The sequence below is a fragment of the Chlorocebus sabaeus genome, chromosome 7 (genome assembly GCF_047675955.1).
Source record: "Chlorocebus sabaeus isolate Y175 chromosome 7, mChlSab1.0.hap1, whole genome shotgun sequence".
NCBI classification, from domain to species: Eukaryota; Metazoa; Chordata; class Mammalia; order Primates; family Cercopithecidae; genus Chlorocebus; species Chlorocebus sabaeus.
Window position 1 is genome coordinate 103,275,514 of NC_132910.1, and position 26,925 is coordinate 103,302,438.

A 26,925-nucleotide genomic window follows, 5' to 3' on the forward strand; every position below is an offset into this window, starting at 1 on the left:
CAAAGGTGAGAAATGGAAACAACAATTTCTAGCATTTGGATAGGAAAGAGAACAGAAAGGTCAGTAATGAGGTACCCATGCATGCTTATTGTTTTTATTTTTTTAATAGTAGGAATTAAGCGTGTTTAAATACTGACGAGAAGAATCAAGTGTAAAGAAAAGTTAAATATACCAAAAAAAAAAAAAAAAAAAAAGGAAATCATCAACAGCATAAGGTACTGCAGAGAAAGGGAGAGAGCCTTAGATAGAAAGCAAGACTATCTCTATTTTAACATTAAGAAGGAAGAAAATATAGAAAAGATAGTGGGCAACTAAGGGTTGCATCGAATACTCCGATTTTCACTGGAAAGTAATAGGAAAAGTTTTCTGTAGAAAGAAAAAGGGCATGTTGGAGGTCTGAGGAGAACAGATGATTGAAACAGTCATGGTAAAGATAAGGAAACCAGCTGACAAGGATAATGCAATGGATTTCCACGCAGTATTAGGGTCTGTGATCGACAATCATGAATTTATAAGTTTTTTAAATGTCCTTTGAGGTAATTTTCTACTGCAGCATTCAGGTAGTATAGGAATGAAAGAATCTGATAACCGAGTTAATCCAGGATTAGGATTTTACCAAATAAGTGAAAAACCGCTTGTCTGAGGAAGAGAAAAATCAGTAGATTTGAGGAGATCAGGGAAATAAGACCAGGATATTGGAGAGTCTATGTAAGGATGCTAAAATGATTGAGAATTATTATAGGACCTGGAATGTACAAGGAGATTATGAGGAATATGCCACTATCTTCCCAGAATAAGTAAAATCTACCAGAAAGGCTGTAGATAACAGCTAAAAGGAGGTTGAGACCAATAACTAATACTGTTCTAAATGCTTTACATTATTATTTCTTATAATAATCTATAAGACAGGAGATGATACTATACTACTAATATTGATGAAGAAACAAATATAAAGAAGTTTTAAGAAACTTACCCAACGCTGCTGTCTTAAACTAATTGTAGGACATCAAATACCAGAGTGAGACAGCTTCAGGGCACAGAGTTCCCAAATAAAAGGAAATTTCAAATAAGGAAATTTATATAGTATAAGCTATACTTCCAGTCCTAACACTGTATCAGATCAGATCACCTGAAAAGCCTTCCCACAGAAACTTCATGCAGAAAGGGTATATCAAAATAATTCTTTTAGGCTGGGTGCGGTGACTCACGCCTGTAATCCTAGCACTTTGGGAGGCCAAGGCGGGCAGATCACCTGAGGTCAGGAGTTCGAGATCACCCTGTCCAACATGGTGAAACCCCATCTCTACTAAAAATTTAAAAAAAAACAAATTAGCTGGCTGTGGTGGTGCACACCTCTAGTCCCAACTACTCAGGAGGCTGAGGCAGAAGAACCACCTGAAACCGGGAGACAGAGGTCGCAGTGAGCTGAGATCACCCCACTTCACTCCAGCCTGGGCAACAGAATGAAACTACGTCTCGAAAAAGAAAAATATATATATATTTTTAATTAATCCTTTAGCCACCATGAAACAGAAATCTTTAAGTGTGTGCCAGTAACATGGAAAAAACAGTAACATATTAAAAACATATATATTAGGCTGCAAGTTGGAAATGTTTCTTCCCTTCAATGGGTTGTTAGTCTTAACCTATATTTATCCTTTGACTCATATGCAGGGACTAGAAATGAGACCTTTCGCCCTTAGTGTGAGACTTCAGTTCTCAGATACCCCTTTCTACTCCATACATTAATACACACATAAAGCCAAGACCCAGGAACACCTGCAATTTTAGTAAAGGGGTCCTACATAGGTCAATAACAGAAGAAAAATATAAAGACATAGGCTTAGAAAGCAACAAAAAACATCTTTATTCACTAATTATATGATTATCTGCATGAGATACCCAAGATAATCTATCATTAGAAGTAAGAGTTTAGGCCAGGTGCAATGGCTCATGCCTATAATCCCAGCACTTTGGGAAGCCAAAGCAAGAGGATCGCTTAATCCCAGGAGTTCGAGAGCAGCCTCGAACTTGCTATGGGCAACATAAATTATTACATAAATTATAAACATTAAAATTATTTTATCTACAAATAATTTTAAAATTGGCTGAGTGTGGTGACATGCACCTGTGGTCCCAGCTACTTGGGAAGCTGAGATGGGAGAATTGCTTGAACCCAGGCAGTCAAGGCTGTGGTGAGCAGTGACCACGCTACTGCACTCCAGCCTAGGTGACAGAGTAAAACCCCCCACCTCAAACAAACAAACAAAAACAACTAAGAGTTCAGCAAGATTGAGAGACACAAAATCAAGATACAAATAGCAACTTGTTTCTTAGCAATTTTTCTGTTATACTAATTGGTTTGTAACTACCAGTAACAAAAAGTATTTTTATAAAAATTTGCCATTCACGATGGTAACAAAAATCATAAAGACCTAAAAAAAATATCTAAAGAAGACTTGCATCAAGAAAAAAATGGAACTGGGCCAGGCACGGTAGCTCACGCCTGTAATCCTAGCACTTTGGGAGGCTGAGGTGGGTGGACCACCTGAGGTCATGGCCCAACATGGTGAAACCCTGTATCTACTAAAAATACAAAAATTAGCCAGGCATGGTGGCAGGCACCTGTAAAACTTAGCATTATTCAACCTGGAAAACTAAACAGTAGTTAAAAGGAATGAATTAAATCTACACATGTCAATATGAACATATCTAGAAAAAAACATTACATGAAAATGTTTCAGGTCATCTTTTGCGTAAATGTTTTATGTGTACAAAAACAGCAGGGAAATAATCTCAAGGACTTTAGGATAATGAGTACCTCCAAAGAAGGGAGAAAAGTATGGGGAGTGGAGAACTTTAAAAGAAAATCAAATGAGGCAAAAGGTTGATATCTGCTTGACCCTGAGGTTAGGTACACAGGTGTTTGCTATATTACTTTCTGTACTTTTTTTGTATATTTGAATTATTTCATAATTTACACAAAATTTTAGGAGACTGCAAATAGTAAGCTTGGTGAAAAGAAATTGCAGAGGGCACAATGGAAGGAACTAGGAAGTACGAGAGAAATAGAAGGCTTTTGTCAAGGCAAAAAAAAAAAACAAACTCATGAAACATTAAGAAGATAGTAATTCAGAAGATATGGTCACCTACTAATGAAAATTACTAATAGGCAAGTCTCAGACTCCTTGAGGAAGATGGAAATTGGGCCTCACGGCCAGACTATGCATCTAACTAGTTTACTATCTCAGCTCATTCAGCCTGGCATCACTGTGATTCTCAGCAACTTTCATCACTATATATTATGAGGGTGACTGTGCTGAACCTTGAATCTAATAGGTGCAAACCATTCTGTTGGATAATGCAAGGGATATAAAGAGGCATAGTACTAGTTTTCAGGGAGCTTATCATTTAGTGTGGAAGTTTAAGATGCATACAGAAAAACAAAACAAAACAAAAAAACACCTTGCACTTAATGTCTAAACAAGTGCTACTGGAATTCAGAGGAAGAAAAGAATCCATCAGGCTGCTTGGATGGTACAAGAAAGGTTTCACAACAATAGTGGAGCTCAAGCCAAGTAGCAAAGAACAAGAAACAATTCAAAAGGTACAAAAATTGGCATTCCTGGTAAGAAAAAATTATGGCAAAGGATGCAGAGCTCTAGGAAGTGAAAAAACGGAGTAAAAGTGCTTGACAATTTTCAGATCTCCATTAGAAAAATAAAATAGTTTGACAATAAATAAATAAAATCTTTAAAGTTAGACAATCAATCAGGGCTCTAAGCTGTCAACAGAACCTATCTGAGGTGGTTTCAAGAGAAAATAAATTTATTAATATATTAGGTGATTCCAGTAATTATCAGAGAATTGAAGAATCCACTTGGAGGTATGAAGCCAGGAAAAATACCTAAGTCTCCCCACCAAATTGTTCCCACCCTTCAGCCCTAGTACCATGAAAGCTGAGCCTAGGACAATAAGGCTCACCAGTACCTCTGTTACTGCTACCTCTAAACAGTTCAATGTCTCGCCACTCAACATCCACATTAGGAAGCAATTCCAGGCAAGAGCTGTTACCCTGCATTTCTCTGACCCTGAATTCATGTCTTACACAGATGCATCTGATCAATAAAGCCTAGGTCATATGCTTGTGTCCTAGCTGCAAGGAATGCTAGGAAATTGAGTTCTGACTCTATAAAACATGAACATGCAAACGTATCCAACATTGAGAGGCTATCTGAAATACAGATAGCAACCATAAATACAGATCAAGGTTTATAGATCCTCAAGCCTTGTACAAACAAAACTCTCTGTTCCTCATATGGAAGTAAGAACCAGAGACTTACCAGTTATTGCACAGAGCTCCAATATCAGAATCTCTCGGTGATATCCCCCTCCTTTCTGTTTTCTTATATAACCCATGAATTAAACTGCAAAAAGGGGCCAGCTCACTTTTGTGTTTTTTGTAGAGACAGGGTTTCACCATGTTGCCAGGCTGGCCAACTCACTCTTATGGTAGGTCAAGTCAGGCCTTCTCTTATGAGACCTAAAATTTTTTGTTCATAAAGATAAAGTAGGATCTTAATAGGCTGTCTCTCTATTTCAGACCTAGGGATCCATGATCCTTTAGCCAGACCCAAAAAGAATTCAAGTCAGTACACCTCTGATCATCATGCCTGTCAAGCTACCCTATGAAAATGATATCTGGGCCTTACCTAGCATCTGGCCACACCCCCTGAAGTAAAAAAGACAATTTCAATGAAAGTATCTCCTCTAACCTACAGACAAAAGCAATTGAATTACTTTTCATGTATGCTGGCACTCCCCTCAAAGTTTTCTCATTAGGTTGGCGAATGAAGTGTCTTCCAGACCTCTTAGTAGAGAATACTGGAGAGGGAATAGGGGAGCTAAGTGAATGGTCACAGTGATAAATCCACTCCACCAGTTCTATGTCCTGTAATCTTTTGACTTCTTCCTCTATATTATGCTATGCGTTTCTAGGCATTCAACTTCATTTAGTATAAGTCAATGCTGAGACCAAAGGAGCAAACAACTAGAACCACTCCTGGCTACTTGAACGAGAAGAATGAATTCAGAATCTCTGATAACTGCACCATACCAATACATTCAGCCAAATGCAAAAGCATGTTTCTTTCTCTCTCACACCCTCATCACCCATTTCTACACATATTCCTGAAGGTTTTGCTGCTATGTCAGCAAAAAATATATATATATTTTTAAAAATTACACAGAATCCTTTTCTTCCCACTGTGACTGCAAAGGTGCAGCATGATATAATCTGACTCCAGTTACAGGTATAGAAACATGAGTATCATGGGAAGGAGTATAAGGAAACTAGCTTCCCTGTGGATGGTAACTGTCTTAAGCAAGGTTGTCAACACAGGGAAGGATGGCTTCTGCTAGCAGGAGAGACTCAGAGTTTGGAGATTTGAAGTAGTATGTGTCCTCTATTCTCCATATACAGAAATGTATTCAAAAGATTATTAGCAGCCAAAAATATCACATGTACAATTTAAAAAGTGGGTATTTATAAATTGCAATTCTGTATCCTCATATTTTCTTAAAATTAGGCAACATAAGATTTCTTCTATTTGGTTTTGTTACCATGCATTTGATTACTATTAATTATTACAACTTCACAGTTGTAATAAGATCAGGCAGCAGCATTGTGGTACTCAAATGTAAGAGCAACTGAATTTGTGCCTCTAGAGGGCAGCATTTCTCACAGGATAGACAAGTCCAACTTAAAGTCACTGGAAGAAGTTTAAGAAATGCATGAAGACAAGCTTTAGCAAGTTTCTTTCTTGTAAGATATCTCAAAGTCTTTGATATATTAATGTGCATGGTAAAATATTCAATAGGCCATTATTATGGTACATAGTGTTTCTTCAAACTTAGAGAACTCTTTCAAGGACCATCTCTAGTGACTAGCAGAATGTACTTTGGAAACCATCTAAATGGGCAAATTCTCTCAAGACAAGTTCCACTTCCTTCTTTATTCATGAACTTAATGCTCCATATTTTTAAAACAAGTTTTTAGACATCTCCTTATATCCTCATATCATGAAATCATGACAGAATGAAATAAACACCAGCAATAACATTCATTTACTTCTGTGGAAATTAAAAACACGGAGAACTTACTGCCTAACTTGCTCAAAGGATAAAAGCAAAGTAACAAAGAAAAAAAGTTTGGTGCTTTAATAACTAGTCAAGATATAGCCACTACTGGCTTTAAAACCACAGAGGAGTTGAAGTACTTAATTTTAAAAACTGTATATCCATCCAAACTCAGGATATTAAACATTTGAGCTCCAGTGAAAATCTTTCCACAATCCATGTCAACTGAAATTGAGCTTGCTAATCTAAAGGTTTATTGTAAACCTGATGAGACCTTGATACGTCTCTACAGATGAACATTCTTTTTTTTATTTGTGAAAGAGTTATTAAGCAAAACATTACTCTCTTTTATTTTTGGTTTTTCACCCAAATGATGAAAGTCTTTAGAATATAGATATTTTTCCACTCTCCAACTACTCTAGTAACATAGAGGCAAGCTATGATTTCAAATATGTACATCCAAATGCTTTTCTGATTAAATCCTTTTATCCATGAAAAATGTTAGAAATTTTTTCTACTAATTATTCATGACTATAAGAGATACCACAAAGAAAATGCAAGTAGTTCTAAGTAGCTCTTTCCAGGGTGCTTGATTCAGAAGTCCCCTTGGTACTGTTCCTATGACATAAGCCTTAGCAAAAATGACTGTAATCTGTAGTCCCAGGTAACCAAAATACTATAATCGCATACATAACCAACTCTCAAAGGCTTAATTTCTAATACATTAGCTATTAGCCACATATGACTACATGTGGCTAGTGTTACCAGGGAATTGAGTTTTTAGCTTTATTTAGTTGTACTTAATTTAAATTTAAAAGTTGAAGCTGTGTAAAATGTCTTTCTACTAAAGAAAGTTTTATTGTTTTGGTAGTACTACATTTCATTGTGACCACTGCACTGCATATTATACTCCACAGCTAAGGATACAGTGAGTCATTTCTAGCATTACACATAAAAATACTGATCTGGTCAGTAAAAATTAGCTAATTCAGTTAGAATGAGTATTTTTCTACTCACCAATCTAACTCTGTAATGCGTTTACTTAAATATGCTTCTCACAAATAACACAAGTTGCAGCAATGCCTATGTAAATCACAACTGGTAATTCAACTGAAATACTTTTTATTTTTACTTTTTAATTTTAATATATTTTGAATATAATTAATTTTCTTACTTTAAAAATGAATGGATAACAGGAGGACACATTTTTAAAACTAAAAAGAAGGCATTACAGCAATACACAATCAAGTAGAGATACAAAAGCTAATGCTACCACCAGAACAGTAAAGTAAAAAGAAACTGGAAGAAGGTATGCCAGAAATTTTCTAATGAATGACAATTACAGTTAGCTATGACAGAGCAAAATTAAAAGCTATTTCTTGTGTTTTAAAGTTTTACAAGTAGACAATATTAGCAGACATTTTCAACAAATGCATAGTGAATTTTATAAGAACTTTCTGCTCTACAGTCAGAAGAAAAGCAAAAAAATTAGCCAAACGATGTCAGAATTACACGTCCAACAAACGTGTGTAAAAGATTTTTAATAAATCTGGGCTTGTAACTGTGGTCAGCTATAAACTGGCTTAAATTCTTGCGCCAAAGGAAAGAAAATCACATTTACATAAAGAGATGGTAAATAAATTATTTCAATTATAGAAATTTTGTTAGAAAATTATGAGGAATACTAAAATAGATACAACACACGGAAGATATTCAATTAAGACACCATTCATCATATGGAAGACCTTTCTAATAATATCAAAAATCAGCAGATTAAAAATTTGAAAAATTACTATTTCCCTTCAGCTTTAGATGAGGCATGTGATATAAGAGATGCTACCTTAATAAGTCTTTCTGGGTTTTTTTTGTTTTTTTTGAGACAGTCTCGCTCTGTTGCCCTGGTTGGAGTGCACTGGTGCAACCTCGGCTCACTGCAACCTCTGCCTCCCAGGTTCAAGCGATTCTCCTGCCTCAGCCTCCAAGTAGCTGGGATTACAGATGCACACCACCATGCCTGGCTAATTTTTTGCATTTTTTAGTAGAGATGGGGTTTTGTCATGTCGGCCAGGCTGGTCTCGAACTCCTGGCCTCAAGTGATCCACCTGCCTCAGCCTCCCAAAGTGCTGGAATTGCAGGTGTGAGCCACCATGCCCAGCCCCAGTTAAATCTTTTAAGTAAGTTTTATTTGAAAGACCTTCTAAATTTAAGAGAAGTTGTCACTACATAGCTTTAAAAAAAAAAAAATCAAAGTGGCATAGATGTTTTTAAATCCTTTACCTCTGTCAAAGAATTTCAGCTAGGTATTAAACAATTAAGTTTCTATCACAACAGACAGCTCCAGCTATGTTAGGAATTTTACAAGCAAAAATTGATGTTTCTCCTATTCCTTTATTCCACTGTATAATACACATTAAAAATATCTGTGTCCAGCTTTCTGAAGCAGACTATGAAAAGCCCTATGTAAAGAGTTAAATTGTTCAGTATGTACATGCCAAAAATAAGAATCCTAGCCAGTTCATGGAAAAGTTGAAAAAACAGAAAACAATACATTTAAAACACCTGTGTTCTTTGCTCACCGGGTATAGCAGAATAACTTTACAAAGATCTACTCTAATGTTAACTCTGATTTTAGAAAGAGATGCTTCTCACTATTGAGTAATAAAACACAAAAATGGCAGTATTCTTTTGTTTTCTCACTTATATCTCAATGCCTATGAACAAGCTTAACTTGCACCAAAGAAAGGTAGAGTTTTTTTATGACCAGGCTACACAAGTAAAAGTAAAATAAAAAGAAACTGGAAGAAGGTATGCCAGAAATTTTGTAAGAACGTTCTTATAAATTTACATTGAAATTTAAAGTTTTCATAACGCAATCAATAAAAAAGATTTTACACTTTGCTCTAACATAAATCAACATGCATAAATTTTAATTGACAGTGTTTTGCAAAGTGGTTGCAAAAATTACAAAAAATCATTGAAAAACACTTTATTTAATATAAATTTGCCTAATATCCAATATCCTTTTGAATGTAATGTTAGTAATACGGAGTTGACACAAGAGTTTGTGAATTTGCTTGAGTGGCTCAATTTTGAAATGGATATAGTTTTGCTTCAAAATCTAATACATGCTACCAAAAAAAATGAACAAGTTTTACCAATTTAGACGCAAATATTACAGAAAAATTATTTTTTGGTACTTAATTCAGGTACCAAAATACTTAAGTTTCAAATACTTAAGTGTCTTTGAAACAATTTAGGTATGTGAATCTACTTTTCCAACCATAAATTTTAGGAAATCTAAAGGAAGATCAATTACTTCTGGTAAAAAGTTAGTGTTGAAATTGATATATAAAATATCTACCAGATTTCAAAAACCTAGTAAAAAGAGAGAATCTAAAATAACATTTTTTTTATAAAGTATATGTTGAAATGGTAATATGTTGGCTCCATCAGGTTAAATATCTTAAAATTAATTTAACTGCTTTTTACATGAATAAGGGTACTGCAATTTTTAAAATAACATGGATACGGTTGCTCAAATTATATAGTCACACATCGCCTCATGACAAAGATACATTCAGAGAAACGTGTCAGGCAATTTCTTCTTTGTGTGAATATTATACAGTGCTTTTACACAAGTCTACACGGTATAACCTACTGCTCCCAGGTTACAAACCTGTACAGCATGTTACTGTACTGAATACTATATGCAACTACAGCACAATGATATTAACATATCTAAATATATAAAAGGTATATTAAAAATAAGGTATATAAAATTTAAAGCGGTGCATCTCTACCATAAGTGAAGCTAGCAGGACTGGAAGGTGCTCTGGATGAGTCAGTCAGTGGTGAATGCATATGAAGGCCTAGGACATTATTGTGTACTATCATATACTTTATAAACAGTGTACACTTAGGCTGTACTGTAAGATTTTTTCTTTCTTCCATAATAACTTCAGCTTACTATAATGTTTTTACTTTATGAACGTTTTAATTTTTTGGCTGTTCTGTAATAACACTTAGCTTAAAACACATGGTACAGCTGTATAAAATTATTTTCTTTTCTTAGTATCCTTATTTATAAAAGCCTTTTTCCTGTTTTTTAAAAAAATGTTTTTTAACTTTCAACATTGTTTTAAGACACAAACATACACAATAATCAAAGCCTACACAGGATTAGGATCATCAATATCACTGTCTTCCATCTCCACATACTGTCCCACTGGAAGGTCTTCAGAGGCAATCACACACGTGGAACTGTCATCTCCTATAACAATGCTGCCTTCTGGAATACCTCCCGAAGGGCCTTCCTGAGGCTTTTTTGAATTTTTTTTTTTTTTTTTTTGAGACAGAGTCTCACTCTGTCACCAAGACTGGAGTGTGGTGGTGCTATCATGGATCACTGCTACCTCCACCTCCCAGGTTCAAGCAATTCTCATGCCTCAGCCTCCAAGTAGCTGGGATTACAGACGTGCACCACCACACCCAGCTAATTTTTGTATTTTTAGTAGAGACAGGGTTTTGCCATGTTGGCCAGGTTAGTCTCAAATTCCTGGCCTCAAGCAATCCGCCCACCTCAGCCTCCCAAAGTGAATTTATTTTTTAAAGTTCAAAGAGTACATTCTAAAATAACAACAAAAAGTGCAGTATTGTAAATACATCAACCAGTAACACAGTCCTTTATTATCAAGTATTAGGTACTGTACGTAATTGTATGTGCTATACTTTTTTTTTTTTTTTTTTTGAGATGGAGTCTTGCTGTCCCCCAGGCTGGAGTGCAGTGGCGTGATCTGGGTTCACTGTAAGCTCCGCCTCCCAGATTCACACCATTCTCCTGCCTCAGCCTCCTGAGTAGGTGGGACTACAGACGCCTGCCACCCCACCCAGCTAAATTTTTTTATTTTTAGTAGAGATGGGGTTTCATCATGTTAGCAAGGATGGTCTCAATCTCCTGACCTCATGATCCGCCCAACTCGGCCTCCCAAAGTGTTGGGATTATAGATGTGAGCCACCGCACCCGGCCATGTGCTATACTTTCAGATAACTGGCAGTGCAGAAGATCTGTGTACATCATCACCACCACAAACACATGAGTAAGGTGGAGCACTAAGACTTCATGATAGCTATGATATCACTAAGCAATAGGAATTTGTCAGTTCCATTATAATCTTAGGGGACACATTTCTTCAAAATATCTCAATATCCCTAAGAGCTAGGTAAACAGGTAATATTGCACAGAAGATGAATAAACTGGTACTCTTATTCCCTACCCCCACAACCTGAAACAATTTAAATGAAATGTATTACAGCAGTGTTTCTCAAACTGTAACATGTTTCAGAATCACCGAAGGGCTTGTTAAAATTAACTGCTACAACTAGGTGGATCCTGAGAAATCTGCATTTCTAACCAGTTCCAACGTGAGGCTGATACTATACTAGCAGGGGGCCACCCTTTGAGAACCACTGATAAAGACAACTTACAGATAAAATCAATGTGCAATATGCACATTGATTGTGTAATGCACAATATGAATGAATTCTGTGAAGACAAAACAACATGGTCTATCTAATAACTTGCTTAGTTAAAATCTCAAATATGTAGGATCTGATGGCTGGCAAATTACACACCACAAGGTTTCCCTTTTCCAACCTTCTAGAAACTGCTGTCCATTTATTATACATTAGGAGCATATGCATGTATTAGAAATTAAATGATCAGAAAAGACTGAAACATTTATAGACAATGAAAAGCCTAATCAAAAAGGTACTCTGGATGGATGGCAAATCACCCTCCCACATAGAAGTGAACTGAGATTACCTGAGACAAAGTCAAGATTTTTTTTAAAAAAACAACTCTGAGATCACTACACCAAATAAATAAATGAGAAATGTAAACATTCCTATACCATATAATATTAGAAGGAAACTCTTAGAAAAGTTTTTTAATTGTTATCAAACACCCAACAAAACTAAAGAAAAAATTCAATTGTGTTCCCATGAAATAACGTATTTCACACAATGTAACTTGTGAAGAAACCCTCCAGGATTAATCAGTGCAAAATGAATCTGCTACAAACTAAACAGAGTCTGCTACAAAAAGAATTACTGTGTATAAACTAATTTCTGCACATCAGGGTAATGTGTCCAGATCATCCAACACAGTTTTAAGACACAAAGACTTTTAAGAAGATGGTAAGATATAAGTACCAGGGACAGGGGGAATGGAAGAATTCCAATTTCCAATAAAAGGAATCAATATTTCTTGGTGAAATGGCTGATTTCATGGCTGGGGCAGAGAAAAGTACAAGATGAGACTAGAACATTTTGTGCTACTAGAAAGTTAAGACTTCTGACCAGGTGTGGTGGTCCACGTCTATAATCTCAGCACTTTGGGAAACCAAGGTGGGAGGACTGCTTGAGACCAGGAGTTTAAGACTAGCTTGGGCAACACAGCAAGACACTCTCTCTATTGGAGGAAAAAAAAAAAAAGGCCAAAACTAGCAGGGTGTGGTGGCACATACCTGGTCTGTAGTCCTAGCTACTCCGGAGGCTAAGGCAGGGGGATCACTTGGGCCCAGGAAATCAAGATTGCAGTGAGCTATGATCATACCACTGCGTACTCCAGCCTGGGTGACACAGCAAGACTCTGACTCAAAAAGAAAAAAAAAAAAAGAAAGAAACAGAAAGTTAAGCTCTCACAAAATGACGGAAACATGTCAAAAGGACCAGGAACTTCCTTGAAGAGGCTTCACGGGGCCAAACCTGGGATAATTAGAGCAGCAAAATAAATAATGATGATAACAGATGAAATCCATAGAAGAATCTATAAGTCCATCTGATATAAGAGAGGGAAAAAAAATCCGTGAGTCCATTTTGATATACATAAAACATTAAATAAATACATAACAAGGGAAAGTTCTTCCTTACCAAAAACCACAAACCCAAATACAGAAGAAATGACGGAAACAGAAAACCACCATGACAAAATCATCAATAAAAGTTAAAGTCTGGGGCCAGGCAGTGGCTCACGCCTGTAATCCCAACACCTTGGGAGGCCAACACGGGAGGATTGCTTGAGCCCAGGAGTTCGAGACTAGCCTGACAACATGGTGAAACCTCGTCTCTTCAAAGAATAATGAAAAATTAGCCAGGCATGGTGGTGTGCATCTGCAGTCCCAGCTACTTAACAGGCTGAGGTAGGAGGATCACCTGAGCCCAGGAGATCGAGGTTTGCAGTTAGTCGTGATCATGCCACTGCAAAAAAATAAAAAGCAAGGAAGTTAAAAATTGGTAGAGTATGATGAGAAATGATAATTACCTGTGTCCCGAAGTACTTATTTTTAAGTACCTTCCCATAGGATACTTTTTTTTTCCTTTACTTAGAATCTGAATCAACACTACTTATTAATTACAAAGGGAAAAAAGCAACTAGAGTGGACAAACCTGACTGATACCACCTTAACCAAAGGAACTGAAAGTTAATACCACTGATAATTGGACACATCAGCATCATGTGCCTCTAAATAAGATTCATAAAATCATTTTTGCAGTATTCTTAATCAAAAATGCTTAAAATTAATTGAATCATAGGAAAACATCATACAAACACAAAGTGCGCAATATTCCACAAAATTACTGACCAGTACTCTTCAAAAGTGTAACAGTCACAAAAGGTAAAGAAAGATTGGAATTGTTTCAGGTTAAAGAAAACTAAGAAAATATGATAACTAAAATACAACACATGAGTAATCTCATATTGTGATCCTAGACCAGAGAAAGGCCACTGGTGAGAAAACGGGTGAAATCTGAATAAAGTCTGTAGACCATATACCAGTATTACATGAATGTTAATTTCCTGATTTTGATAATTGTTCTGTCATTGCATAAGATGTTAAATTTTGGGAACTTGAATGAAGGACATATGAGAATTTACCCTTTATACTATATTTGCCACCGTTTTCCTGAGTCTAAAAAAAAAATGAAACCACCAATCAAAACCAAACTGGCAAGTCAGAATACAGTCTCGTTTTTCTATCATGTCAAATTAATGTATGTATCTGTGAAGAAGCTAGTCTCGTCTCTTGTTAACCCAGACTTTCATGGTGATAATAAGAAAAACATGTTTTAGAGTAGCTATTGAGGTTAACAAATGTAAACTATTATTGCTTCCTGCTTTAAAAAAAAAAAAGAAGGAATAAAAGATAAGTCAATAACAATCACGAATAATCTTATATTAATTCCTGCCAAAATTTTTACAACAGTAATTCTCAACTGGGAGCAGTACTACCCCTCAACAAGTGTTGGAGCTGTTTTTTGAATCAGTAAGTATACACAATTGTGAAACAATGACTTCACAATGAGAGAGAGGAACCAAGAAAGTTAGGACTATCACTCAACGGGTTGTCCTATTGACACATACTCCGTACAGGACGATGAAGAATGTGACTATGGTCAACAATAGGTAGTCCATTTGTTACTGCTATAAAACAGCCTGAGAGGCCCATATCTGCAGAACCTCCTGCTTAGTAAAGTTAAAGAGCTTGATATAACTCACACACCCATTTAGGCAATTGAGCTGTGATTAAAACTGAGATCTCCTGTGTTCCTTAAAGTATAAGAGGGGAAATAAAGGGAAATAACACTTACCTAAATATAGCCATTAAGAAACACTCTCAACAGCAATGAATGGGTAGCACACAGACAAAGATGTTCAATGGGTAGCACACAAAGATGTTCACTGCAGCATTTTTAAAATCAGGAACACCTAAACTTCTAGTAAATTACAACACATCACACCATTTTGGTAGAAGAGTTAGAATAATAAATGACTCAAATAAATGCTAATTCTCTTGTCAATAAACCCCAAGTTACAAAAATGATTCTACTTTCAAGTAAAGTTATGTCAGTATATCTGTACTACTAAATTTTGGAAGAACAACTGCTGATTCAAGATGCCTGTGTACTTTATTTTGATAAATACTGTCAAACTGCTCTCCGAAAAGGCCACAAAAATGTATACTCCCAACAATAGTATGAGAGTAACTTCCCCCATATTCAAAACTTACATATTATCAACCTTTTTCAAGTTTGTGAAAAATAATTTTTTAACCTTACTCATTGTTTTCACAACAAGTAAAAAAGGGAGGAGAGAAAGAGGAGGGCGGTAAATGTGAAAGAGTACCATAGGTCTCTCGAGCCACAGGTCAAGCCTAATATGGGGCAAGAGCAGAAACAGACTTTTCATAACTAAAAACACATTGGGAAAGCTACAAGATTAATCCAAGGTGATGTTAAAAATCAACTAAGGAAAATGCAAAAGACAGTGACTGGGGAAAAAAATGAAACTTTCATGAGTTCAGTACTGAGTTCAGTCTATTTAATAAGGCTAACCTCACAACATCCTTCTATATTACCTTTTGCTTTAATTTTTAAATTATTTTTTATGTAAAGAATAAGAGCAAGGGACAGGGTTTTTTCCCCAAATGATTAGAAAGTTGTTGCAATATAAATTACCAAATAATCCATCTTCTCCCCTACCAATCTGAAATGCTGCCTTTGATACAGATTCAATAACTACTTATACTGGGATCTCATTCTGTCACCCAGGCTAGAGAATGCAGTGATCACAGCTCACTGAAGCCTCAAACACCATGGTTAATGTTTTTTTTTTTTTTTTTGGTAGAGACAGGGGGTCTCTTTATGTGGCCCAGGCTGGTCTCAAACTCCTGGGCCCAAGCCATCTTCCCACCTCAAATGATCCCAAAAGTAAAGTCTGGGATTTTATTATTTTTCTGTGACTTATCTCCCCTTTTGCTCATAACATGCAGTATGAATATAACAGGAAGGATAGGAGCTTATTTAAAATCAGGAACATCTGGGTTAGCATGCTGATACAGCCCCCGCTCTGACCCCCACTATGCCCAGTCCTCTGTGGAGTGCATAACTATGGACAATTACTTAAAAGTTCTAATCCTCCATTTTCTTATCTATAAACAAAGTTTTTGAAAATCCATAGTTTCTTTTTTTCTATTTATTTCCCTTTATCTCCTCCTCTATGCTTAAAAATATGGGTAATCAAATTTCAGGTGGATAGCAATTTCACTTTTGGGAAATTATCCTGCAGAAATATTGGCATACATATGAAATGATACATGTGCAAACTTATTCACTGTAGTATTATCAGTAATAGCAGACCTGGAAACAATCTAAATGTCCACCAATATGGGACTAGTTTCAAAAGCAATAGCATATTCATCACAATGGAATAAACAATACTATTATGAAAAAAATGAGAAAGTTCTCAGTATGCTAATATTAAAAGATCTCTAAGATCTGTGAAATTAAAAACCAAAGTATGTATACTATGTTTTTCTCTGTAAAATGTGAGAGAATATCACTATATATTTGTATTTGGTTCTAAGTGTACGTGTGTGTAAGACATTCTGGAAATATTTTTAGTAAAAACATTTCATTTTTACTATTTCAGGTATGTGAAAAGGAAAAAAAGACTGACTCTATCCGGATTAAAACAAAAGACTCAGAAAAAAACAAACTACTAACAAAGTTAACCAGAAAATCAATGATCTGAATGAGTTTCTATGTATCAAATGTTTATTCAAAATGAAGGTTTTTGTTCATGTTATATGAAACTAAGTATTTCTTTGAATGGACCATGGCAGAAAAAAATTTTGTTTTGCTATAATGTATCTTCTTTACTGAAACTTGTCTTTCTCAAATTCTCCATACTACACATACTCCTTAGTTTGTCAATATTAAAATTCACTTTTTAAAAATTAGATCAGATGACAAGTTTATCTATATTGTCTACATAATTTTATAATTCATATGTAGCACATATTTTAGACATAGTAAACAACACCAAGATGGTAAATAAGAGTGGAAAAGAAAGTAACTTGAAGCTACACTTTGTAAGACTGCAAACTAAATATTTTTCTATTATGTTTATAGACAATAGGAAAGCAGCAGAAGCTTTGACAAGAATGGAGGATGATATTAAGAAATTAATATTCTTGAAGAATTAATGTGATCTCAAAAAGCAGAAACAACCCCGAAGTCCATCAACTGATGAATAAATAAAATGTGGTACCCTCCATACAACTGAATACTATTCAGTCCTAAAAAGAATGAAGTTCTCATGCATGCTACAACACAGAAGAACACTGAAAACATCGTGTTACGTGAAAGAAGTCAAACACAAAAGGCCATGTACTATATGATTCCATTTATAAGAAATTTCTAAAATAGGCAAATCCATAGAGATAGAAAATAGATTAGTGGTTGCCAGGAGACTGCACAAAGGGGAAATGGGAAGTGACTCCTTAATGAGCATCAGGGTTCTTTTGAGGTAATGAAAATGCTCTGGATTAATAGTAATAATTACTGCACAACTGTGTGAATACAATGAAAACCACTGAATATTTATTTATTCGAGATGGAGTTTTGCTCCTGTTGCACAGGCTGGAGTACAATGGCACCATCTTGGCTCACTGCAACCTCTGCCTCCCAGATTCAAGTGATTGTCCTGCCTCAGCCTCCCAAATAGCTGGGACTACAGGCGCACACCACCATGCTCGGCTAATTTTTGTATTTTTAGTAGAGACGGGGTTTCATCATATTGGCCAGGCCGGTCTCAAACCCTTGACCTCAGGTGATCCACCTGCCTCAGCCTCCCAAAGTAGGATTACACACATGAGCCACTGTGCCTAGCCTGAATTGAATATTTAATAGAGTGAATTTCCTGGTATGTAAATTATTCCTCAATAACTAAAAAAGTTGGGGGATGTGCTAAAAGATCGCAGATAGTTAAAATAGAAAGCAACTACACTGGTTTAGCAATGAGTACATAAAAGTCCTCAAAGTTTCTATTGTCAACCCTAATCCAGGGAAGCACCATTCAGGTTACTGTGCTCCAGAGTACTCCACTCACAGAGACCCTATTGGAGGATACAGTCCAAGAAAAAGAATACATAAATTTAAACAAAGAGGTAAAAGAATTGTCAATAATAATGTATGTCTGAATGTGACCGGGAAGGAATTATGACAAAAAAGAAATCTATTTTCTCTTTGATTTTAAAAAGCAACATTCCCAAAGAAGAAATTCAATAAAGTTTACCATTGGTTATCTCTGGACTGAGGAAGTGAGGATAATTTGTTGTCTTTTACCCAGACTTTTCCAACTTTTCAACAATGACATTACTTGTATAATGAAAATGTATAAAAATCTCTTTACCTTTATAAAAATAAAAAACTTTGTATCTCAACCATATAAACCATTCTGAAACACTAAAGCCCTAACCTATGAGAGTCAAACAGTTGTTAAAGACAATTTCTTGTGGAGTCCACATGCTATTGTCTTTTCCTGAAAAGTTCATAATCTATATCTACACTGTCCACTAAGGTGGTCATGAGTGCTCGAAATGTGACTAAGTCCAAATTCAGATGTCTTGTAAGTATAAAATATACACTGATTTCAAAGATTTAGTATTAAAATAAGAATTTTAAATATCCAAGTCTTCATAGTTTTCATATTGATTAATGTTAAAATAACATTTGGGATATATCGTGTTAAATAAAATATATTATTAAAATTAATGTCGGCTGGTTCTTTTTTTGCTTTATTAACACAGCTACTAGAAAATTTAAATTTAACCATCTCGCTTGCATTCCACTGGACAATGCTGTATTAGAAGGAGCTAAGTGGGCTTTTTAGGGACTTCATTTGAGTCTTCCCTTGGGGTTCCCTTTTTCTTATGTTCTAAGAAGCAACATTCTTCCCAGAGCATTTCCTGCACTGGAAAACACTATACACACCAAGGAGCATGAAACAAGCGATAAATATAAGAACTGACTAGAAGGGAAATCTTTCCTTCATGTTTCCTACAACTCACACTGTAATATGAATTCTCAACAAGAAAATCTGAGATTAATATATTTTGAGATTCTCAGGGGTGGGGCGGTATGTTCTCTAGGGGATGATATAAATTGAATATATGACACCTCCAAATCTCAGGTTGAAATCTGATCCCCAGTGTTGAGGGTTGGGTACAGTGGGAGGTGCCTGGGTGATAGGAGCAGATTCCACATGAACAGTTTGGTGCTATCCTCAAGGTAATGAATGAGTTTCCCCTCTATAAGTTCTCATGGGAACTGATAAAAAGAGCCGGGTACCCCCTCTCCTCTTTCTCTCCTTTCCTGCCTCACCATGTGATACCTGCTCCCCTTCACGCTCTGACATGAGTGGAAGCTTCCTGAAGCCCTCACCAGAAAGCAGATGTTCTGACATCATGCTTCTTATACAACCTGCAGGAACCATGAACCGAATAAACCTCTTTTCTCCATAAATTACAGTCTCGGGTATGTACAGCAACACAAAAACAGACTAGGACAGGAGGTATGTGACAGGTGAAAAGCTTCAGTAACACTACAAAATCATTTAGGAGCTGAGAATGTCAAGTTGAAAATCACCTCTGTTTATGGTCCTACAAAGACAGTAAGTAGAAATTGGCTGAGGTAGCTATGCAAGGATGTATGGTTTAAGAGAGCCAACTCTGGGTATGCTGGAGAAAAGTTATCTTAGGCAAAACAGTTCAAGAACATCTAGGAAAGGTACTTAGAAAGCTTCAAGAAGAATCATTTTACCTCCACACTGAAGGAATAAACCTAATGCCTAATGAAGAAAATAGGATTTTTCTAAGAACAAAGAAGAAAATACAAAAATTTAAAATAGCCTGTCTCCATATCCTCTTTTTTCCTCACTGTTTAAAATACTAAAAAATTCAAACTAATTTGTAGTGACAAAAAAGCAGATCACTGATTGCCTGGGGTGAGGGTGCAGGGAAGGATTTAACTGTGAAGGGGCATGAGGAATCTTTTGATGGTGATAGAAATGTCTTGTAGTTTACTGTATATAAATTATATCTCAATAAAATCAACTTAAAATAAATGGGGGGAAAAAAGCAACAATGCTTTACAAATCACCATTTGCCCGTGGCAGTCACAACATAGCTGTCATTCCCTGTACACTTGCAAATTTGGTAATGCCAGTTTATTTCACCATAATTCGTACTAAATTCTGTACGTTTTTGGTACATAAGTCAGACTTACTTCTTAATTTTAAATGTCCTGTAAAATACTATGATTCAGCATTGAAACAAAAAAAATTATGTTTACAAAAAAGCATACAAACACAACAGCAGAAAATAAATTTGACATTTCTGAAGCAGATATTGCGGCTGGAAGAATGACCACAATTCTTTTTTTTTTCTTTTTTTTTTTTCCGCAAGGCACTATCCAAGCAATAATGCATTGTATGATGTTTTAATTCAACATTTTTTCTTCCTTAGTCATATATAAAGTAACAAGTTGTCTTATATTTTAACCCAGCATTTTTCTTCCTTAGTCATACACAACATAATGACTTGGCCACATGGCAAGAACATGGTGGTGAGGGTGGGCCTCTAAAGAGCTCAAAGTGGTCCCTGGCTGACAGCTAGCAAGCAAACAGGGACATCAGATCTACAAGCACAAGGAATTGAATTCTTCCCACAACCAGTGAGCCTGGAGGAGAACCCAGAGCCTCAGAAGAGATAGTAGCCCCATCTGACTCCTTAATTTCAGCCTAGTGAGGACCTGAGGAAAGACCCAGCTAAACCATACCCAAATTCCTGACCAACAGAAACTGTAAGATAAGCTGCTAATTTTGTGTTAATTTGCTGTAGAGCAGGGTCCACAACTGGTACTGGTCCGTGGCCTGTTAGACACCCGGCCGCACAGCAAGAGGTGAGCTGCAGGTGAGCATTATCGCCTGAGCTCCACCTCCTGTCAGATCAGCTGCGGCATTAGAGTCTCATAGGAGCATGAACACTGTTGTGAACTGTGCATGCAAGGGATCTAGTTGCATGCTCCTTATGAGAATCTAATGCCTGATGATCTGTGGAACAGTTTCATCCCAAACTATTCCCCCCTGCCTCTCCTTCCCCGCATCCACGGAAAAACTGTCTTCCACAAAAATGGTCACTGGTGCCAAAAAGGTTGGGGACTGCTTCTGCAGAGCGATAGAAAACTAATACCATGCAGATGACTATTTAGATTTGAGGAAACATGGTTTACATTATTTATCTTAAAGGCTGCTAGTCTTTACTGTATCATCAAAACAATTTCTAAAACTTCACATTATTATAAGCAATATAATTCAATTTCACAAGTCAACGGGAAAAGGGGTAATACTAATCTCAACACTTTACAGGTTAAAAAAAAATTATAACTGCTAAGAATTTATTTCTTCCACCAAGCAGGCACACAAACAATACTGTAAACTTAGTATGGTTTTTTCTGCTTTTCTTGTTTGTTTGTTTTTGAGACAGGGTCTTATTTTGTCACCCAGGCTGGAGTGCAGTAGCACCATCCCAGCTGGCTCACTGCAGCCTTGTCCTCCTGGGTTCAAGCAATCCTCCTGCCTCAGCCTCCCAAGTAGCTGGGACTACAGGCAAGTGCCACCACACCCAGCTAATTTTTGTATGTTCAGTAGAGATGGTTTCGACATGTTGTCCAGCTGGTCTCGAACTCCTGAGCTCAAACCATCCACTCACCTCAGCCCCCCAAAGTGCTAGGATTATATGTGTCAGCTACTGCACCAGGCCATTTCTGCCTTTCTAAACCAATGACATACAAAAACAAAAGCCCAACCTTGGTCTTTATCCATTTCTACGGAAGTATAAATAAAGTTGGATGGGTGGTTTTTTTAAAAAAAAAAGTTAATTTTGAGATCTAGCATGGCCACATTATTGAAGACACTCATCCAGTTTCTAAGAACCTCGGTAAACTCGACTATTTAAAAAAAGGAAACACAGAAATCTGAATAAAGTCTACTATCTAATTAATAGTATAAATAAATAAATGGAATAATAATGCATGCTCTGCCAACCTCATAGAGTATATAATTAAATGCCAATGAAAATAGCCAGTACTTCTATAGCTCTTACTGTGTGCCAGGCACTGTTTTATAAATATATAAGAAATAAATTTACAGATGATACAGATAGTATAGAATAAAGATTAAGGTCCCAGGCTCTAGAGCCAGACTGCCTGGAAACAATCCCAGCTCCACTATTAACTAAAGGTGGGACCTTGACCATGTTTAACTTCTCTGCCAAATTCTCAGCTATAAAATAGGGATATTAACAACACTTACCTCATAGAACTATCGTGAGGACTGGATGAGGTAATACACACGAAGGACACAGAACAGTGCTTGTCATATACTAAACACTCAAGTATTGATATCGATACTATTTGTATAGTGGTGCCATATTAACATTCACTTCTAAGAAAGGAAACCTGTAGTAGATGATGTCAGAGAATACTAATGAGCCTAAGACTTAAAACTCTGAAAATCTTGAAGTACTTATCTGATTCCTTCTACCCCAACCCCTAAATTCTAGTTACCAGAATTTAGTCCCACTTAGGCATTTTTAATATTTTATAGAACATCATTCAGCACTCAATACTTATTTTTTTCTTTTTTTCTTCAAGACAGAGCTCGCTCTGTTGCCCAGGCTGGAGTGCAATGGTGCAATCTCAGTTCAATGCAACCTCCACCAGCCGGGTTCTAGCAATTCTCCTGCCTCAGCCCCCAGAGTAGCTGGGATTACAGGCACGAGCTACCACACCCAGCTAATTTTTCTAGTTTAAGTAGAGACAGGGTTTTACCATGTTAGCCAAGCTAGTCTGGAACTCCTGGCCTCAAGTGATCCGCCCGCCTCGGCCTCCCAATGTGTTGGGATTACAGGCACGAGCCACTGCACCCAGCCTACTATTTTATTTATTTATATATTTGAAACAGGGTCTTATTCTGTCACCCAGGCTAAAGTATAGTGGCAGGATCTTGGCTCACTACAGACTTGAACTACTATGCTCAAACCATCCTCCCATCTCAGCCTCCCAAGTAACTAGGACTACAGGCGCACAACACCACACGAAGCTAATTTATTTTACTTTTGTAGAGACGAGGTTTTGCTATGTTGCCCAGGCTGGTCTCCAACTCCTGGCCTAAAGCAATCCTTTTGCCTCAACCTCCCGAATAACTGGGATTATAGGCATAAGTCATCACGCTCAGCACTCTATACTTAGTATTTGCATGTAACTTATGATAAAATTTTATAAAAGCATATAATTAAAACTTCTGGAAAGGGCAAAGTTCAAATGTATTTAACTATAGTTACAAATACAATATTTTAAATGGAACCAAGAGAAAATCTTTCACAAAACATTTTTAAAGGCCAATATCTAAGTTTAGCTCTTTTTAAGGTAACAAAATTACAAAAACTATTTTAAATATCCGAATGAAAAAATAAAAATACAGATATAAAAACTATGTTCTCACAGTATTAATTAAATATGAAATATCTATAAATAAACTCACTGGGTAGGGAATAGTTCTACAAAGTATGTAAAAGAAGAAAAAATAATTTTTTTTAAATTACAAACACCAAATCAGCAAACAAAAATAGTTTAAGAAATTACATAAGGGAGGCCACATGCGGTGGCTCATGCCTGTAATCCCAGAACTTTGGGAGGCCGAGGCGGGCAGACCACGAGGTCAGGAGATTGAGACCATCCTGGCTAACACGGTGAAACCCCATCTCTACTAAAAATACAAAAAATTAGCTGGGCGTGGTGGCGGGTGCCTGTAGTCCCAGCTACTCGGGAGGCTGAGGCAGGAGAATGGTGTGAACCCGGGAGGCGGAGCTTGCAGTGAGACAAGATGGTACCACTGCACTCCAGCATGGGCAACAGAGTGAGATTCTGTCTCAAAAAAAAAAAAGAAAGAAAGAAAAATAAACTACATAAGGGAAATATTCCACAGATACCCATTGACTTAAATAATTTACACCCAAGAGACAAACAAATGTTGATTCTCAGATTTTTTGCTACACTTCACAAGGATGCCAAACCACGGGTTTTCAAATTCTAAATAATATATTTGAGGCTCATCCCCTACCCAAGAATAATCTCCTTCAAAAGATTTAACTCTCACTAAAAAACACAATTAACACATAAAATCAGTTTGCTCCATAATCTTAGACAGATTTTGCCTAGATAAATTTCTTCCGCTGCTAACATACCTGGGACACTGATCCTGATGATGATTCCAAGGGCAAGACTAAAAAATGAAGGTTAATGCAAATCAATTCAAATGACAGACTTCAATTTCACATTTTGTATACTGACATAAACCTGGGAATTGCTTCTTCATGAGTCTGTTAATCTGCCTTCCAATAGGATGATTTTTCTGTCATTTTCCCCTCCTATGTCAGTACAACTTTCCATTTTCAACAAAAACTTAAGAGAGAGCATGCATGATTAAAAGCATAGACCATGGAGTATGACAGATCTAGATTTGAATCCCAGTTCTGCAAGTTAAAATTCCTAACTATGTGTTCTTGGAAATTTCTCTGAATTTGTTTCCTCTTGCCATAAAACATCAGTAGTTATTTCATATGAATCGCTGTGAGGAGTAAGTTAAATAACCGTTGTCAAAACCCTTAGCACAGTTCCTGACATACAGTAAACATTCAATACATGGTAATAATAATGATCATGAATTACAAAATCTACATTCTTATCTTCTAGATTTATACCCCTTTCCTTACTTGCTAATTCTTTAAAAAAAACTGGGGGTAAAAAATCAATCATTATCAAAACAAAGAGACCTAGTAGATCACTTCTTCACCTCCAGTTGTCCTCTTTCCTACGTTTCAATAGCCTCAGTCATTACCCATACTTAAGAGTATCTACTCACTTTATTTGGGCCCAAATGTGCAAAGGGGATCAGAGTCCTTATTTAACAATTTTACTTAATGATGGCTCCTCCATGATGTAAAAATGATACTACATATTCATCTTTCCAACAAACTCAACACCAGAATGGACCCATGTTGCGAAAAAGAAATCAGCCAAAAGCACTATTCAGGAAGTATCCATTGGATCAAAGTTTCACTACTAAGTCAAAAATAGGAAGGTTGACTTTAAGAATAAGATGTTCCAAAATATCTAAGACACTTTACTTCTAGGATATACTTTCTAGAAATGCAGAAGAAAAAAAGTTCACATGAAAATTTTATCGACTCCTGGGATTTGCTTCTAATTCATTCAATAAATATTTGCTGAATACCTATGGGCAAGCACAACACTAAGCACTTGGAAACAAAGGGGACAAAACAATGTGTGGTGTCCCCTCCCGCTAACCCCCACAGAACTTATTTAAAAGCTTTCCAGGGTTTTGTCTCTTCCATTCATTTGTTAACATACTATATGTCTATAATGTGGTAGGAATGTTAGGTACTTGGTGGAGCAGGTGTTGACTAAGACAAGACTCTTGCCCTCAAAGAACTGACAGATCAGTAAAAGAGAAAAATACAAACAAGGATGTTAAGTGCTTTAAAAGTCACAGAGATACTGTGGGTAACCAGTGGAAAAAAATAACTAACTCTAGCTATATTAATCAGGACACACTTCCTAGGAGACCAATATTTAAGTAGGGTCTGAAGAGACAAATGTTTCCCAGATGAAAAGAATATTCCAAGCAGAGGAAAGAGCAAGGTGTAGAAACAAACATATAAGAAAGAATATACATGTACACACACATACAAATAGGCATTAAAGTATATACATGCTATATATACATGGACACACAACCAGTGTTTGGATACAAGTGAAAGAAGTCATCTGAACCACAACATACAGAAAATGATATGACTTCCTAATTCTTCCAAAGATAATACACAACACTATAAATAGCAGAAAAGTCAGTACATTCAAATTCCAGCCTTAGGGTATTAAGGCTGAATTCTCTCCCACAAATAAGGGGACAGTGGAAGGAGATCTGAAGGGTAGATTGGATCTGGATTAGAAGGGATCCCAAAGGGATCCCAGCAAAGAAGAGTCAATTCAAGTGGGAATACAGAGAAAGAACAGAAGCAAGGCAATTAAGAGGCTCCTGAAATGGACAAGGGAAAAAAAATTTTTTTTTTTTTTTCGAGACTGAGTCTCCCTCTGTCACCCAGGCTGGAGTGCAATGGCGCGATCTCAGCTCACTGCAACCTCCGTCTCCCTGGTTCAAGCGATTCTCCCTGCCTCAGCCTCCCCAGTAGCTGGAATTACAGTTGCACGCCACCATGCCCAGCTAATTTTCTGTATTTTTAGTAAGGGTCCAATTTTAAACAGTAAAGGGGAAAAGTGCACACGGAAAAACAAGATTCTAAGTTAAAGAGCCCTTGACTTGGTGAGCAATAAAACATAAGGAAAGAGAGAGAGCTCCAAGGTTTCCCCCAACAGATCATTCCATTTACCTTGATACTTTTTTAAGAGTACATTTGACTTTATGAATACACATTACGGCATTCATATCTCATAAGCCCTCTATTCTCAACATACTTTCACATGAATGGTTTGTCATTAAAAAAATTAAATTAGTAAAATCCATCTGGAACCTTGTCTCAGTTTCTGAAAAAAGTGTAAGGACTTTTAGATTAATTTTGGAGTAATTTCCCTGTAACCTTAAAAAAAAAAAAAAAAAAAATGAAATCTCCTAACCTTCTTACATGTCTGTCTTTTAAAATGAAGGTTAAATGAAGTCTATCCATGTCTGTGACTCATCTTTATCAATAATCAGCATTTATACAGAATCTAACTGGCAAAGTACCTTATACAAAGGAACTAAGCTGGGTTTCCCAATGTTGCTTGGCAGGGCTGGCATTCTGGACC

At 36.5% G+C, this 26,925-nt stretch overlaps 1 protein-coding gene across 5 annotated transcripts in view; it reads right to left on the reverse strand.

Moving 5' to 3' along the window:
• Positions 1-26,925, reverse strand: part of FBXW7 (F-box and WD repeat domain containing 7) — a 216,441-nt gene that overhangs the window by 175,584 nt on the left and 13,932 nt on the right. The window contains exon 2 of one of the 5 annotated variants that reach the window (XM_073017679.1): positions 12,663-12,787. The exons of the other annotated variants lie outside the window; for them this stretch is intronic. The gene's annotated coding sequence lies outside the window, so the exon portion shown is untranslated. The remainder of the gene's footprint in view (positions 1-12,662; positions 12,788-26,925) is intronic. 5 annotated transcript variants of the gene reach the window in all.